The sequence below is a fragment of the Arachis ipaensis genome, chromosome B08 (genome assembly GCF_000816755.2).
Source record: "Arachis ipaensis cultivar K30076 chromosome B08, Araip1.1, whole genome shotgun sequence".
NCBI lineage: Eukaryota > Viridiplantae > Streptophyta > Magnoliopsida > Fabales > Fabaceae > Arachis > Arachis ipaensis.
The window spans coordinates 60,374,631-60,393,204 of NC_029792.2; the positions used below are offsets into that span (position 1 = coordinate 60,374,631).

The window sequence follows — 18,574 nt, forward strand, 5'->3', positions numbered from 1 at the left end:
AATACTTCGGTTTATAGATTTTAGGGGTTTGTACTTGTGACAAACAAATTTTTGCATGAAAGGATTATTGTTGGTTTAGAGACTATACTTCAACGAGATTTCATTTGTTAAATTCTAAACCGTCAAAAATCCAATCATCACTGAGCAGTTAAAGTCGTGATCCCAAAAGCAAAAGAGTGTGCCTAAGAACTCTAGACACCACTGTCTGGGACTTTAAGCAAAGCTAAAGTCGAATCCAAGGGTTTCCCCCAGTTAAGTGTCTGTGGCGTTTATGTATCCGGTGATAATATTGGAAAACAAAGCGCTTAGGGTCACGACCAGGCTAAAAAAGAAGCTGTGTTCAAGAATCAAGAAAAGCTAAACTAAGAAAATCAATAATATCATCCAGATTCTAGTTCCAAGAGATGCCAATACTTCTGAGCTTTAAAGGAAAGTGAGGTGCCAAACCTATTCAGAAATCAAGAAGCTAAGTGCCCCATTCCAATAATTAGAGCTAAGCTTCATTGAGAGCTCTGAGACTTATTGTATTCTTATCTTCTTTATCCTATCTTGTTTTTGGTTGCTTGGGGACAAGTAACAGTTTAAGTTTGGTGTCTGATGAGCGGATATTTTATACACTTTTTGGCACTATTTTCTTAGTATTTTTAGTATGTTTTGTTAAGTTTTATTATGTTTTAGTAGGTTTTAGTAAACAAATCACTTTTTGGATGCTACTTTGAGTCTTTGTGGTTTTTCCATGATTTTAGGTGTTTTTGGATGAATCTGGCAAGTTTTGGAAAAGTCTGATTCAGAGGCAAAGAAAGGACTGCAGAAGCTGTCAACTCCTAACCTCCGTGCATTCAAACATGCATTTCTGGAGCTATAAAGATTCAATTGATGCACTCTTAATGGTGTTGAAAAGCTAATTTCCAGGGCTTTCCATATATAATAGTCTAGACTTGTCTTTGGAAATGAAGGTACAAAACGGGCGTTGAACACCCAAAACAACCCCCCTTTCTGGCATTCAACGCCCCAAAGGGAGCAAGCTTGGCATTGGACGCCCGAAAGGGATCAAACTCGGTGTCTAACACCCCAAGAAGATCACTAGGATTTGGATTCACCAAAAGCTCAACCCAAACACTCACTAAGTGGGCCCAGAAGTGGATTTTTGCACCCTTTAGCTTAGTTTATCTCATTTTTGTAATTTTTATTTATGAGCAACATCTTTAGGTCTAGTATTTTATTATAAATAAGAGACTTCCTTCCTCCTGAGGATTAGGCCTCCCAGGAGGGGAGAAGTACAAACACATTACTTCTATTACTTCTGTAAAACATGAGCAACTAAACCTCCTAAGTTAGGGTTAGGAGTTCTGCTGATTCTCATGGATTAATAATATTACTGTTTCTATTTCAATACACATTTGATTCCATTCTCTTGTGCATTTTCGTTTTTCATCTTATGAATTGAGGATGAACCGTATCATCCTTGTTCTACATGGGTTCCGTGTGAGTCCAGACCTGGATAGTATTGAACCACAACTAGAGAGTGCACTACGGATTCCAAGACCGTACCTGGGCGACTTTGGATACGTGACATAAAATTCCGTTGACCGTGGGTTACTAAGATTTCTGTGGCGTTAAGGCTAGAGTCTGAGAAGCAGCGTTTCTTGATCCGGAAGATCCGACCTTGTCTGTGGCATTTTGAGTAGGATCACGATGCAGAGTGGATTGCTTAGGTCTTTACCTTCAGCTATAGTGGGAAGCCATGAGTTAACTTGATGAGGATGCTACATGAGTTGCTCGGATATGGTGGACTGCTATGGTTTAGAAGAGGCTAACTTGATGAGGATGCTACATGAGTTAGTTAATTATGGCTGCCATTAAATGAATCATTCGTTATTGAAGTAGACAGTAAGAAAAGTTAATCCGGAAAGAATACGCATCTTCGAAGCCTTAACTTAATCTCTATCACTGTTTTTATACCAATCTGGTATTTCGTTCTTTACTATTTTTATTTATACTTTCAAACAAACAACCATCTTTTCTAATCACCTGACTAAGATTTACAAGATAGTCATTGCTTGCTCAATCCAACAATCTTCGTGGGATTCGATCCTCACTCACCTGAGGTATTACTTGGACGACCCGGTGCACTTGCCGGTTCATCTGTGCGAAACTTGCGGAGTTCAATTTCGTGCACCAAAGATCCTCTGGACCAACAGAATCAAAAACCATTTCATGATACCTTCTGGAGTTGTCTTCCCAGCTAATGTCATACATGTCACATTCTTCCACATTTGCACTACTTCCTGAACCACCTTCCCCACAATTATTGAATCCCGTATGATTAATCCCTATGTCGTCAATCTCTCCATGTTCTTTCCAAATTCAATAATTTGGCATAAACCCCTTTTCCCACAAATGCATCTTAATAATGTTCAGCTCTTTATAGTTTGTGCATCTACACTTAACGCATGGGCATCTACACTTTCCTTCCGACTTCACAACATCTAACTTACTAATTGTTTCTATATAAACTCCTCAACCTTGTTATAAAACTCAGGTTTAATACCCCCTCTTGTTGGATTCAACCTATCATACATCCACACTCGATGGTGCTAAGACATTTCTTACGAATTCGATATTTTTAGTACTTATAAATCATCCAACACAAGCAACATTTCATCTATCATACAACACTCTATCAATATTTAACCATATCAATGTTTTTAATGTAATACAAGCAACAACACAACACAAATAATATTTCATTTATCATACAATACTCTAAAAATCAATGAAGTTTACAACACAAAAATTGCACTAACCTGAACTCCAAACAAAAAGTTGAAGGGATTGAACCAAAAATTTATGAGCAAACACATAAATTAATCTTCTAATAATCAATTACTGTACAATAAAAGAGAGAAAGAATATTAGAGTATTATTTTTATAAAATTAACACACAAATTTATGAATAATAATAATAATAATAATTTATTATTTGTGGTGAATGCACACATGTGTACATATCATAATAAAAATAATATTACACGTGTACATATCATACGTAATAATAATAACTAGTTGCATATCAATAAAAATTAGTTAGGAAACTATTTCTTTAAGGCCAATAATCAATTAACAAAATGGAAGCTAAAATATTAAAGATTTATATTATGATTACAAAGATTAAAAAAAAAAAAAACTTCAAAAGAAAAAAATATTAACCATTAAAAAAATTTAGTTTTCAATTTTTTTCCTAAAACAATTAAGTTACGCTGTAACTGTGGTTAGATGACAAAAAGTATGACCTTAGTTGAGAAAATAGCAGCAGTAGTAGAAGAAAAACAAGAACCAAGAAAACAAACAAGAAAAGCCATAAAACAAGTTTGTTCCCAATACAAAATCTGTGAGTTTCCTTTGATGCTCCCAATGACATATCGCTTTGAAAGAAGGACCGTAACGGCTTAACTAAATATGCTACCTATCTGTGTAAAAGATCGAAAATAATCATATACTGCAATTTGTAAGAGAATGGAAGAAACATTATATCTTAAAGCCATATCTGGAATTTAAACTCATTCTTTTTCACAAAAAAACAGCCCCCAAAAAAAACCGAGCGGAGTGATCAACATAAAAGTTTTCTCATAAACCAAGTCAAGATCACAGTCACAACAGAAAAGCATGCTCAACGGTTTCTCGATTAAGCATCTTAGCTGAAACTGAGCTAAAATAATTTTTTTTCATAATTCTATATATTTGACAAATCATCAACCACACCTCATGAAGCTGATAAGGCACTAATGAATTGGACCTCTGCTGGATGGTTTTTATAGCATGGTTTGCAGCATCTTGAACTTGAGGATCATTTGTTGGCACAGTTTGTAATCCTGGTTTGTGACCATCTGATAACAAAACATGTCAGCAACAAACTCATGTACAAATACTTCATTTTTACTCATTTTTACAATAAAATTAAATCCAATTGACTAGAAAACAAATGGTAACAAACAAATAATATTTATTAAGTTATGCTAACTAGCAAGAAGAAAACAAAATTGAAAAAGTTAACGCTGAAGAAATAAAACCAATTACTTATCGAATTAATAAATAAACTAAAAGCGACCATGTTCGGGTTACTAAGATAAATAAATAGTATTACTATTAATAATTACAAAATCGCAAGAACCACTCAAAATGATAAATTAGCTTTGTAAAGTTACCAGTTACCCAAGAAGCTTAAGAAGAAGAAAACATGGAAGAAAGAAGCCACTAAAACATTAAAATGTGTGACAGCACTAAAAGGAGCAGCAACACTAAAAGCAAGAACAGGATGCAACAATAATAAGCATAGTATTAAGAAATGAAGAGTTATGATAAACATCTCAATCTGTTATTGTATCATTATCAGATCAGTCCAATTTGTTGGAAGGTTATTATGAAAAGGTCATATGTTTTTGTTTTATTTTTTAAATTTATAATATTTTTGTGCCTAAGAAAAAGTCTTATGGAAGAGGCAAGAGCTGTAAAACAATACTTGAGATAAACCAGCCTTATATACTTATTAAAACAAGAGGCAAAAAGAAGAAAAGTATATTTAACTACATGCAATTTATACAAAAACCAGTGATACGTAAACATGAGCAGAGGTTACCCAAACATTGTACTACATCACTGCTACTAGAAATATTGTAATAACTAGTTTTCTAGTAGTGATATAGAGTCCAACCAGACTCAACACAACTGCTGCATTCTGAAGCCGCCATTGCATCATTCATCTTCCTCAAAAAGAATAGAATATGTACCACCAATGCTTGCTATGTCCCCTCTTGGTGGTGGTTGTAGTTCACTCACCAACACCAACACCAACTACTATTAAAGTCAGCAGAACAATGTAATAAAATGTTAAAATAAATAAGTATACACTCCAAGCAATTTAAAACTAATATTATCAACGGAAGTTTATTACACTGCAAATAACAAATATTATCAGTTATGAGCTTACCTGCTGGAATATATCTAACGGTTCTCTTAATTGTAGAGGAAGTAACTTCATCACTGCTGGAACGGCTTGTGGCACCATGAACGAGTCTAGCTAATCTAAAGTCTGCCAAGTGAGCAACAACTTCGTCATCAAGTAATGTACAGAACACAAGAAAATTGACACAATACATTATTGAAGTGTGAAAGAAAAAAGATTTGCCATAAAAAACTATTCCTTGATTATTGTAAAGTAGAGTACAGAACACAACAAGAAGCAATTTCATTAGCGTATAGAAATTGAAGCTATGTAAATTAAACTACAACATTCACATAAAACAAGAAATGGTTACTATCTCATTTATATTACTATTATATTTCCACCTAGAACTTGTACTTTTGAATCATAATTCATATTTTATACGGAATAAAACAGCAGAAAATTTTGATATAATAGAGTTATACCTCAACGGCAAGATAACAAATAGAGGTACCAGAAACATTCCAGTTAAATATCCCATCACTTGTTTTATCTTTTATTTTTTGCCGTAGAAGTGCCAATGAAGCAAGACTATCAGCGAAACAAAATTCAGGAGAAATTCTGAAAAAATTCTGAAACAAAACAAATATTTAGATTAGAAACAGAGAGTATGTAGTGGTATTTACATTAAATCATATAATATTACAGTTGAAATTGATTATTCCAAACTAGTATTAACTAGTTTAGGAAATTCAAATTAGCAAAAAATTGAAAGATAGAGACCGAAGAAGAGATGAAGTGACCTATTCTGTGTACGTGTGATTCCCAATTTCAAATGAGAAGCAAGATTAATGGATCTCATGAAAATGAAGAACTGGCAAGGGAACATTATTCTACACGAAGCCATGATGAGCAGCACGGGAACATTATGCTACACGAAACCATACCTGAATCGGTGGATGAGTGCAGTGATTCCTGAACCGGTGGATGAGGATGACCCGCGAATGGCCGTTGCTGAGGTCAGTGATAAGATCGTGCGTCACGACCGGCGGCGGCAGCGGTGAAAGAAGCTTGTGCGATGGAGTGAGCGTGGACGGAGAGAGGAAAAAAATTAATTTTTCTGACAGAATTATCGACGAATTCTCTTTTCCATCTGTAATTTATGCTAATTCATTTTTTTTGTTTCTGTCAAAAAATCCCTTGCAAATTCCATCTGTATTTCCATAGGATAAAATTCGTTGAAAATATCCGTTTGTAATAACTAGTTTTCAAGTAGTGTGTACTTCATTATGAGAATTGATTTGTCTAGATCACACACGTCGAGGTAAACATTAAAGACTGATTTGTGTATTTTAAAACATAAAGAACTAAAGTATCGGACTTCAAAAACTTCGAGGACTAATTTGGATAATTATTCAACAATTACATGATTAAATAAGTAATAACAATTTATTTAAAACAAGAAAAATTAAACTTGGAAGTTCAGTCATAGCTTAGTATGTGTTGAGGGATGTTGCAACGTCGAATGTGAAGCATTACTCCTTCTATTTTCCACCTTCCTCTGTCCACTGTAACCGCACTCAAATATAGCACTTGAAGCTTTGGGAAATCCCCAACTTACCATGATGAAATAAGCTAATCTTGTTAAGACTTGTAGGAAACACATTCTGATCTAATGGAATATTCCAGATGTTGTAATTTTGTTCAAAGATATGAACTTGAAGTGCTAATTCCTATATAGTCCACTTTGAATGAGCTTGGAGTGTGAACTTATTGATGATCAAAGGTATGAACATGGAGTGTGGGTTCATATAGTCCATTTTGTTTAGAAAGTAGATGAAAAGATTCTAGTCCGGAATGTGACATTCGAGAAAAGAATTCTTGTAGTTTAATTTCTATTGGTAAACTTGGAGCGTGAATAATTTATGAGATAAAATAAAAAAAAAATATCTCTTACATCGTTTAATTTGCCTTAAAATTCAAAAGGATAAAAAGTTTTTATTACCTTAATTTATTTTTTTTTCTTCAAAAGATTATGGAAGTTCTTTTTCTTTTTTAATATTTAATGTGCTTGTCTGTTTGATGATAAATAAAACACTGTATCATTATGTGAGCTGAAATCTGGTTCTCTTATGTTTATTGTTGTCATGTTAAAATCCATAGTTTGCTTTTGTTTCTAAATTTTCATGTCTATTTGTTCAACGATTATATGTAAGGTTTTGATTATTGTTTGTATTAGCTTTATCTACAAGTGGATAATTCACATTATGTGCGGAGAGACCTAGCATTAACTTTTTCATGTTGATTTCTCATGATAAGCATAAGTGAACTTCTTTTTTGGCTTATTCTTACGTAATATATATTTTTAGGTGACATGTATAATGAATGAGCATTTTTTTGTTACTAGGACGGTTACATGATTTAAAATGGAGGATGATACTGGTAATCTCGACGACTCAGATGAGAATTATTTAGATGAGTATGAGTAGGGTTATTTATTTTTTTTGAATATTTGTATTATTAATAGATTGCGATTTAGACAAATATAAGTCTAACCTCAATATAAGACAATATAAGTATATAACTCTCTATATATAAAAGTTCTCAATGTCAATAGTTCCAAACATAATTACATATGGTATAGTTCTACATAACTATTACTGTTTTTCTTCAAAAAATTAAAACAAAACAACAACTTTAATGTTTCAATATCATCTAACTACATAAAAGTCTCAAATATTTGTCCTCTAATGTCCATTGCTAGCACCGATGATCTCCTAGCAACAAATCTTGTCTGCACTAAATCTGCAACAACCTCATGATGGTTGCTCTAAATCTAAAAGCAACGAAATTATGGCTATAAAACTGCTACATGATGAGGAATGCTTTGCAGTTGTGAATATTTAGAAGTAAAAGTGCCAACAAGACCCAAAAAAAAGCATCGCATCCGCATAGAATGTTAAGTGTATAAGTCTATAAGCACAAGTACATGTAATTATAGATTTGCAAAAGTTCACTTGGGAGAAAGCAATAGTGGCGTCTCTTGAGGAGGTTTATACCAAGAGAGGCTAAAGAGAGACAATTAAATAAACAAGAGAGAGTTTAATCAATGAATGAGATTTTATTTTTTGATGACATTTAGTAGTGACACATACAAAAATTAACATGGATTCAGAAAAGCTTGAGCAGTAAGGGTACATACCTTCGTTATTGTCAGGGAATTCCTCCTAAAAGGGTGAATAATAAATCGCCTACTTAGTTTTTACTGCAGAAAATGTATGAAACAGATTAGCTCAAGCAGAATCTATATTGAATGTTAATATAAAAATGTATCCTTTGGATATCAAAATCAACTCAAAGTGAAGAAAATTTATCAATTTACATGCTAAAGACTCATTTGCTCCTGCTTCTGGTGACGTGGATACTCTAGCATAATCTTCTGCAGAAAATGGTTTCCTGTACTTCTGTTGCTCACTTGGTGAGGCAATAGCAAGTGATTTCTGGTTTGATAAGACATCTGTCAAACAAAAGATTATTTGGCAAAGCAAGTCCTTGGAGAAAGCAATAGCAAAAGATGACACCTATCTATGAGACACTAATAAACCAACATAACTTAAAACTTCTTGTAACTGATTACTTTCTCAACAGAACAATAAGCAGTTTCAAAAAAATTGTCCTATCTGAGTACAGGTATCGGTTAACTAACTCACCGGTGCCAGAATCAGATAAAACTTTTCCAGACCGAGCAGCATCGATTGTAGACAGGGTGAAAGGCCTTATTGCTTCTTTCACATGCTCCTCAGTAGCAACATGAAATCTGATGCAGGAGAAATTGAGTTAGAATGTCTAAGACGCAGGTACTATATCAAAAGAATAAACTGAAGAAGAAATACAAAGAATGATTAGATTTAGCTAATAAATTTAGTATGTTATACGGCATAGCATATTGAGGGGATCAGTGGAATCATGTTATTTGGATTATCTTCCAACTCAAATACAAGAATTTAATTAAAAATTTGATAAGATTATAAAAACTAATATAGTAATTAAACACTTTATTTATTGTAGGAACATAAAAGAAAAGAGAGCTAGTAAAGAGTGCAGTGGGCCCAAATTATGTAACAGCTAGCAAGGTAAGTGGGGAGGGTGTGTGCTGATAACATACACACATACTAGAAAGTAATGTTAATAAGGCCTATGTTAATGCTATTGCTTCTACCAATGGATTTTTCTATGATATCAAACCAAGAGGCTTTAAATTTGTTTTCTCCACCAACTTGATTCTGTTTGTGAGATTAGGAACACTATTTGGCTTCTCAAAAGGAATGATGAGTGGGATGATTATGAACAAAAGCAAGAGAATAATAAAAGTTTTTTGTTTTGAAGACGAAAGAAAATGGGAGGAAGAAGAGTACTTAGAACCCATTTTATCTTTTCTATTTTCCTATTTCTACTCTATTCTACTGCCACTATTCTATATTACTATGATTGGTACTGTAACACCCTAATATTCAAATCCTTATGCTCGAGTCATAAGTCAATGATATTACGGTGGTACGACTCTCAGGTGGATTTTTAATATATAAATATAGGTAATTTCGAAAAGAGTATTAATCGAGAAGCCTGAAAAGAGTAGAAATAAAATCGCGAAGACGTATCACTCACGTTTCGACAACAAAAGATAAATCGTGAAGCCGAAAATGATATACGGACAAGGCGTAGAGGAGATTAAGAGATAGATAACAGATAGATATATATAACATAAGTAAATAGCCACTAGTCGCGACCCACGAAGTTTAGGCCGGCTAGGGTACAGTATGAAAGTAGATGACAACAGTATATCCTAATCTCTCCCAAAGGAAACATAAGAGCCTCTATAGGCAAGTTCCAAAAGAGTTCAATACATAATATAATCTTTTCAAAACATAGGTGGAGAGATTCTAATCAAACACAAAGTAGAGGAAATAAAGATCTTCGCCGTCTCTCAGACGACCCACAACTCACTTCTGAGCACCTGGACCTGTATCTGAAAAACAAGAGATATATACGGAATGAGAACCCCGGGCCCATGGGTTCCCAGTACGGTAAAAGTGCCAAATAAATACAATGTACTGCAATAAAAACTCACCAAGCATCCTAAACTCCTTTTCACCAAGTATCCAGCCTAGATTCTCACTAATCTATAAATAGGCATCTGCCGTAAGGGAATACTAAATTTAGATCACATCTCATATGACTCCCAACTCGCTGACTCTCCCACGAATCAGATTTCAAGGGCCACGCGTACGCGCACTCCACGCGCACGCGTGGATGGCCAAAAACTCATCGACGCGCAAGCGTCATACGCGCGAACGCGCGGGTTGAAAAATATCCAAACGGCGCGCAAGCGTCAGCCACGCGTACGCGTGGGTGCTCTTGCGCCCAGGCACAAAACTGGCACGACCCTGGCACAACTCTCTGGAAAATAGCTGGGCATTTGGTACAGCGCATCGACGCGCCCGCGCACACCACGCGCACGCGTGGATGGTGCTTTCTGGAAGAACGGCGCGCACGCGCCAGGTGCGCCTACGCGCGTAGGGTCGTTCTGCTAAAAATTTTCTAAGTTAAAAGCTGCAGAATTTACAGATTCAACCCCCAATCTTTCGACGGACATAACTCTCTCATTTTAAATTGTTTTTCACCCGTCCTTCGAACGGCATGGACATCCCGGATCCAATTTCATTTCTAAACAGATTTGGCAGAAAACAGAGATCCGTAGATCACCAAATACACTAACATAACCAATATCACATACATACATCAACCTAGGGCTCATAAAAATGACAAGTCACAAGGGTTTGAACACTTCTTACCTCAGCCCATATGAAGTAGCGATAGAACCCACTTAGAATCCATGTTGGAGTATCCCTAAACACCCAAAATCACAAGATTTCAACACTAATTACCCAAAAACGTGTAACAGTGGGGAATTTCAAAAACTGGGCAGAGATGAATGGAATACTCACCACAAAACTTAGATAGAATTGTAGAGGATAAGAAGAGCGACGCGTGGCCGTAAACGGCTCGTCAATCGGAGCTCCGTAGCTCAAGTTATGGTGGTTTGAAGATCAAAGAGAGTTAGGTTTTCTCTCTTCTCTTCTCTCTTCCCAATTTCAGCGCCCAACACCCCTTCTTTAGGGCAAAATGAGCTGAAATGCTCATAACTAATGTTTATATATGTTGGGTCTTGGGCCCACTTAGGCCCGGTTCACTTATTTTTGCCCATTGACCCAATTTTGGGCCAAAACCTTTAAGATTAGCGCTCTAAATTGCACTTTAAATATTTCTACCTTCCCTAATTATAGTTCCTCATTTATTAATCTTATTTACCCATAATCAATTTCCTCAGCTGTAGTACCAGACAGATCTCAGCCGGTACTGCTGGTCAAAATTCCACTGCGCGCTTTTACGCAGAAAACTATGTTTTTCGACTCGAAAAAATTCACTGAATCCAAATATCATATTTGAATTATCAAATTCCAATTGCCAAATCTTCCAACCATATTCGCTCTTATTTAACTTATTATTTAATTAATTTCGGTTAGACCAGGTATTACATTCTACCCCCCTAACAGAAATTTTCGCCCTCGAAAATTCCATCCATCACTGCGAGTACGCGAGCGTAGTCTGCCTCTATATCCAACGCATAACAGTCCCAAGGTCCTTTTATTCTGCGCGCTTCCGTTGCCGCGCTCTGATTTCTCTATATTCGAGGTTCTCGGTCATTTGTCCAACGCCGACCAATAGTCTCATTCCTTACTTTTATCGTCTCATCAACTCACCCTATTAAATCTCAAATCATGTCATCAATAATATTACCATCGTCGTTAATCACAGCCATCGTCCCCCATCACTATAATCAATCAAAGATCATCACCACACCTTAATGATACTCCATCACTATCCTCTCTCTCTGCCAAGCCAATTACCACTAATCACAGCTCAACTCCAAGCATAAACTCCAAACTTACTTTCTTATTCTCAAACCCTCGAATTTCCACATGACTTGCTGTTATAAAGCCTCTGACTCATCAATCAAAAACCCCTTTCATTTTTGGAAAGCAAATGAGTTTGAAATAACAATTTAACAAAATTATAAGAATCCGCTTTCCTTTAATAATCTATAAAAGCATTCGAGACACATCTCTTTTGTTAACGTTACTCATATCAAAAATCATCCTCAAAACCATAACCAACGCTCTTTTAATTTCTTGGGAAAAATTTTCAACAGTACCTCCCCAAAAATTGGAGTATTACCTCAGGTACGAAAATCAGACCTGGCAGTCTCCCGGTCCTTCCGATGTGGGCAATCTCTGACCAAATGTCCTAGCTTCCCGCAATTGTAACACAAACCCGAACCATAACGACACGGTCTATTTGGGTGATGACCTCCACATCTCTGACAGCTCAAAACATCTGAAACAACCACTATTTGCTTTTTCCTACCTTTTCCTTGGGAATTCTTATTTGTCGCAAGGTCATTTCGCCTTTGGGGAAGACGTTGTGGGTATCCTCTTCTCCTAAACTCTTGACCGGGTATTACAGGTACCATGTTCTTATAAAGGATTAACTAATGTTTTAATTAAACCGAAGCAAATGTTGCGAACGAGCAAGTAAAGTCTATGAAAAATTATGGCAATACGTACAGTTTTATTTTGGCAAATGTCTCATTCAACTTAAAAATATCTTCTAGCTACTTTACTATAATTGGTGTAGTAACTTCTCCAGTTTCATTGGCTTGCTGCCTCATATCCTGTATTTTATTGCAAAAAAGAATCAAATCAAAATTGACATAGTATGGACAAGGCAATATATAAGAATTAACATTATTGTACTAATAGATTAAAACAAAAATCACATATAAGTACTAATAGATTAACATTATTTCTTATCAAAATTTTAATTATAAATTTAGTCAATCCAAAAGCTAAACCATTGATTAAAACACAAATCACATATAAGTACTAATAGATGCCAAAGTCTAGAATTAAAGCATAATAATCACTAATAATATATAAGTCTAAAATTAAAGCCCAATGGCTATTAATTTGCAATACAATAGTACTAATAGACAGTCAAGAACAATAAAGAACAAAATTGATAACCAAAATAACCATCACAATTAGTTGTTCTAACTATATCTTGTATATCTGCTTTATATTCTTTTGTTCCGATCCCTTATTTGAAATTTTAAATTCTCGAAAAAATCTATCAAATACTTATGACTTCACTGCCTTTTCTTGATCTAAATCATCAAAGATAATTAATCCCGTTATTACCATTGCACATAGTGTATCAAAAATTCAGAATGAAGAAGCTTCTGGCAGTTGCACTCCTGTTGATGGTGGCAAGCTCTTCTCTGGCCACCATAAGAGTAGAGACTAGAACTGGTGCAATGAAATAGAGCAGAAAAATGCATAAAAGTTCCAAATTTGATTTGCATAATTACAAATTAGCAATAGGAAATCAACAAGAACGCATAAGAGTACAACCTTCACAACGATTGCTAGTAAGGAAGATACCACTTCTATGAAAATTGAACAATACAGGTTATGACATCAATCATAGGAAAAGGTAGATTTAAAAAAAAGTACCAGAAAATGAGAGTGAAAATGTGTTTGCAGATACATGAGATGCACAGAAGCCATGGAAAGCGGAAAAAACGAAGTCTTGGCGTGAAACTTTCTTAGCGTCTCTCCTGCAGCTCCTCCAAAATCTTACTTTAGAAGACGAGGGTCAGTAGGACGTCTCTCCCACAGCTCCTCCATTGACAAAAGCTAGAAACAATTAATATTCTGAAATCAGCAAAACACCATTTTCATTCTTAAATCTTAATTAATATAAATAACCATATAACTTACCTTATCTAGTGGAGGCATATATGGCATGGCTACTTCCTGGTGGTCAAATCCTAATTCTTCTTTCTGTATATTAAGAAAATAACTGAAGCATACTCTAAATTTATAAAAGAGAATATGTTAAATGAACATATCTCAGTTGTTGTTGCATGAGAAAGTCCATTCAATACTATCGTTAAGAACAAAAATTATTTGAAATGAAGCCAACAAAGTGAACACAATATTTCCCTTTTGAATTGCATCAACTCTCTACGTAGCAAAGCTCTTTCCATCTCGAAGACGATCAACTTTATATACAATTGGCACTAGAAGAAGAATGTTCATACTAAGTATGTTTGTTTACAATTATAAAGTAAAGTAAACAATCAATTTATTTTAGTAGTGCAATAATCTACATGAATGCATTGAGTTTATCTTGGTACAGAAGCATAGAAAGCTTGAAAATTGAAATTACCTATTGCTATTATTGCTTAGATAGCTTATGCTTAATGAGTTATTTACCTATTTTTATTCAAAGTTGAGTACCTCCTAATTGATCTAGTCTTAACAAAAGACATTCAGACAAAGGATAAACAGTTCAATAAATATATATATATATCTCATCTTAAGAGAAGTAAAAAGAATCAGAAAGAGAAGTTTGTGAGTAAACGTGCTTACTGTGTAGGTCCCCTGGAAGAATAATGACAAGCTAGTAGGATTTGGTTACAAGCTCGTTCACTTTGGAAGTTGTGAGAAGCTTGAGTTAAGGATTGTAATTCTTGCATTTTCCACAATTCAGTTCACAAAATCCACAAAAGAGGTGCAGAAATAGCAATATGGAATAATTGAAATCATAGAAGCAAGTGAGAAAGTATCTGTATGAAGCTGAACTAGGCACAAATTGGAGTTAATAGAGATCTCAAATTCAATTCACCTCTCACAGACACGGAGATTGTCTGAAAAAATTCGGATCGGAAGTGAGTGAGAAAATTTAAGTCCCGAACTAAACAAGAACAAATTAGGAAGAAATTCTCACCGCAATAACTTGGAACGACATAAGACTCAGTTCTACGAGATCTGATAGCTTCGAACGCAGCTTCAATCGAAGCTTCCAGAGACTCCCGCTCGCTCGCCTTCCAGATCTCCTCAGCCAGTCCCACCGGGTTCGCACTGAAACCGCTCTCTAAGTGCTTCAAGCCACTGGAGCAAAAGCAAAACTAGCGGAAGAACCCATCGTGGAAGACGACGCAGAAGCAGAAGATCTAAGGAGAGCTTCACGAATTGAGAGGCTCCACGATCACCTCGTCCTCCATTCATAACTCCACCGGTGATGCGTTGACGAAGGAGACAATGACGACAACAACGGCAAGGAGGAGAATGGCGGTGGCGGTGGCGGTGGCACTGACATTGAGATTCTAGGTTTTCAGAATCTTGAAGCCCTGTTTTGTTTTTTTTTTTTTTATAGGTGAGTTTTGTTTGGATTGGAATTTTTTGTAATTTGATTAGATTAGGAGTATTATAAAAATGGGAGTTTTTGTTAATTATTTAAGGAGGTTTTATAATTTGCCACAAATAAAATATATTATGGAGGTTTTTAGTAACTCCCATTAAAAAACTACCACAAACAAATAAAGGTTTTGTAGTGCATGACCAGCAGAAGCAGCAAAACCACCAGAGCATCATCAGTGCCAAGTAAGTTCATAACAGTACACTTCAACATCATGTGACACTCTCTCTACTTCTATCTTCAGCTCTGACTAACTGTTTAACTTCGCTTTCTGGATTCAGGTTTTGGAGTAGCAGCAAGACACGTGCAACCTCACATGGAAAAGAAGGAAAAAAGGGCAACCACGGGGGATGGGAAGAGGTTGAGGGGTCCAGGGTCATGGCTGCCGTCGTGCAGGTCAAAGCGCGGGTGGTGCAGCCCATGCGAACCGGTTCACGTGCTGGTCCAACCGGGTATGATCATACGGCTTGAGTACTACCCAGAAGCGTGATGTTGCAAGTGTTGAAACAAGCTTTCTATGCCTTGATCACTCATCATTCACATGACCATCATCATCATCATCATCATCATATATTAACCTTGTTGCCAAAATAAAACAGGAAAAGACATTGCTGGCACCCATCTTAATATTCTGATTTCTTACATGAACTTTCTGTGGCTTGAGAAGAGGATTTAATATAGCTATAGTTTGAATTAATTGCTCCAAGAGCAACGATGGAAGTGAGAGGAAGAGGGGAGACGGAAGTGAGAGGAAGAGGGACGACAATACTAAGGCAGCCAATCATTGAATTTGGGATTTGGGTTCATGGACTTAGGAACTGATTTGAATTGATCTAATAAACTTATCTTATCAGCAACAAGAGGATACACTAAGCGAGTACCACGCTGGCAGTTAACAGGCCATGTCAGCGAGCGTTAGCCACCTCAGCACAGGAGATGACAGAAGGACTAACGCGACCAGGTTGGTTATCTTTCGGGGACGAATTTAATTAATTTTATCTTTTGAAGATGAAAATAGAGATCGAGGTATCTTTCAGGAACGATTTTGACTATTAACTCAATATAAAATATTTAAAATTTCTAAAGAAAATAAAAAGAAATTTGTCTAAGAACTAAGTTAATTCATTTTAAAAAATTTTAAAGCTACGATGGTTAATTTGTGTACTTTTAGAATTAATTTGATTCTATATAAATTTAAGATATGTTAGATAAAAAAAAGTGTTTAGTCACCAGAAAAAAAAAATAAAAAAAAGTGTTTATAGTGCGATTTGCACCAATTTTGAACTAAAATCAATTTGATCTGAAACTATATAATTTGTTGCTATTTTGGATTGGGTTGGTTTATTTGCTTTTTAAAAATAAAATTTTAAAATTTTATTATTAAATAATAGAAGTAATCTTATGTTAGTAAAATAAATTAATAAATAAATGTCATTTGACATTCACAATACACACACTAAACAGCAATAACAATAATACATAAATAAAATAACAATCAATAAAATTAGGCGTTCAAATATTTTTTAAATTAAGTTTTTAACTAAATTTGCCGTGCGTTTCTTCTTCTTCTTCATACGTACTTATGTGTTGTTATTGCTATTTCATCTTCTTCCTCTTCCTCCTCTTTTGTTATATTTTTCTGTGTACTTTTTTCAACGCCGCCATCGTTACTGTTGTCGCCGTCATCATTATCGTTGCCTTCGTTGTTGTTGCCATCGTTGTCGCTGTTATCGTTGTCGTCTTCGCTCGTCCTTCTTTTTTTTCCTCATTTTTTTATTGTCATCATCATCGTCGTCTTTTTTGGTGCACAACACAAAAAACTTGGTACCCAACACAAATTTTTGAAGAACTACATGCCAAAACATTAACACCCAACCAATAAAATACGCAAAGCACATAAATTCTGGGGTACAACAAAAAAATCTTAGTATTTTGGCGTGTAGCACAAAAATATTTAGAGAACCACATATCAAGAACGTTGATGACCTAACTAACAAAATACATTTGCAGTAAAATTTGTGTTATGTGTAAAAATTTTAATGTTATATCAATAAATTTTTGTACTCTCAAAAAAAAATTTATATGCTGCAGAAGCACGTAAAAAAAGAAGCAGTGACATAAATACGCATTTTTTTGTTGTGTTTGTATCAACTATAGTATCGCTGAATAAAATATGTAACAAATTAAACATATTATAAGTAACATATTAAATTTAATAATAAAATAATATTATATCACATTGTATAATTTGAATTGAATTGGATTAATTTTAAAGAATAGATTCAAAATTTAATCCAATTTATATTGTTGGTCGAAAACAAAACCTAATCTCATCCAAATTAATGTGGCTTAAATTTAAATACCCTTATTAAATGACACATTACCCAATCATTGTGTAACTAGTGGGATTAATCTACCATATCTACATACCACCTTGTACTTGACCTAATAAATCATCACTGATTAATAAAAAGATTAATTTAAACTTTTAAAATTATATCTTCCAAAAACTAATTTAAAACATCTAATATTTTAAAGACCAAATCAACCATCACGTGATTATTAAAGATTATTTTAACTATTAAACCAGCATTAAAATCATTACTAGCCTTCGATGGTTTCATAGATATCTTCTTTCAGCAGGTGGGGCAATAATGAGTACAACACGTGGACGTCACAGGAGACAGTTTTTGCTATGTGCATGTTCGTTCAGTGTAGCTTAAATTAGGTTAATTAATATCAAAAATTAAAAAATTATAAGCCTAAAACACTAAAAAATTTTCTAACTATCCAATTGAAAATCCAAAGCCTAAACTCTGAAGGACATAAAAACCCACTAAAAAAATTCAAAAGTGAAATACCTACGATGAAACATACAAAACTAAAATTAAAGTTTATAAAATTCATGAAGGTTGTGTCAAACATCCAAAATTAGAAAATTCTAAGATTAACACAACCAAAAATCTCAAAACTGTTCAAGTAAATATCTGAAACTTAACACGAGAAAAACATCCAAAATCTACTAAGAAAACACCCGAAAGAACTTATTGTAGAGTATCTAAAATTGCAAATTGATGAGTCAAAAACGTTTGAATATTGGCAAGTATATCAAATCGCTCCAAGTAATACCATGATAAATAAATATCATTTTCACGAGAATAAAAAAATTGAATCAAGTAATTTCTGATTAAATCTTTTAATTAGATCAATTGAACCTTTGCAAGAGAAAGAATGTAAATCTTGAAATAA

The 18,574-nt window shown here is 34.6% G+C and overlaps 1 long non-coding RNA gene across 1 annotated transcript; it reads right to left on the reverse strand.

Annotated features, from left to right (window-relative positions):
• On the reverse strand, positions 7,621 to 8,700 carry LOC110265525. Its single transcript, XR_002351670.1, has 3 exons — positions 8,325 to 8,700; positions 8,145 to 8,207; positions 7,621 to 7,778 (listed from the first exon to the last, which is right to left on the reverse strand). It is a non-coding gene; the product is annotated as an uncharacterized LOC110265525 (long non-coding RNA).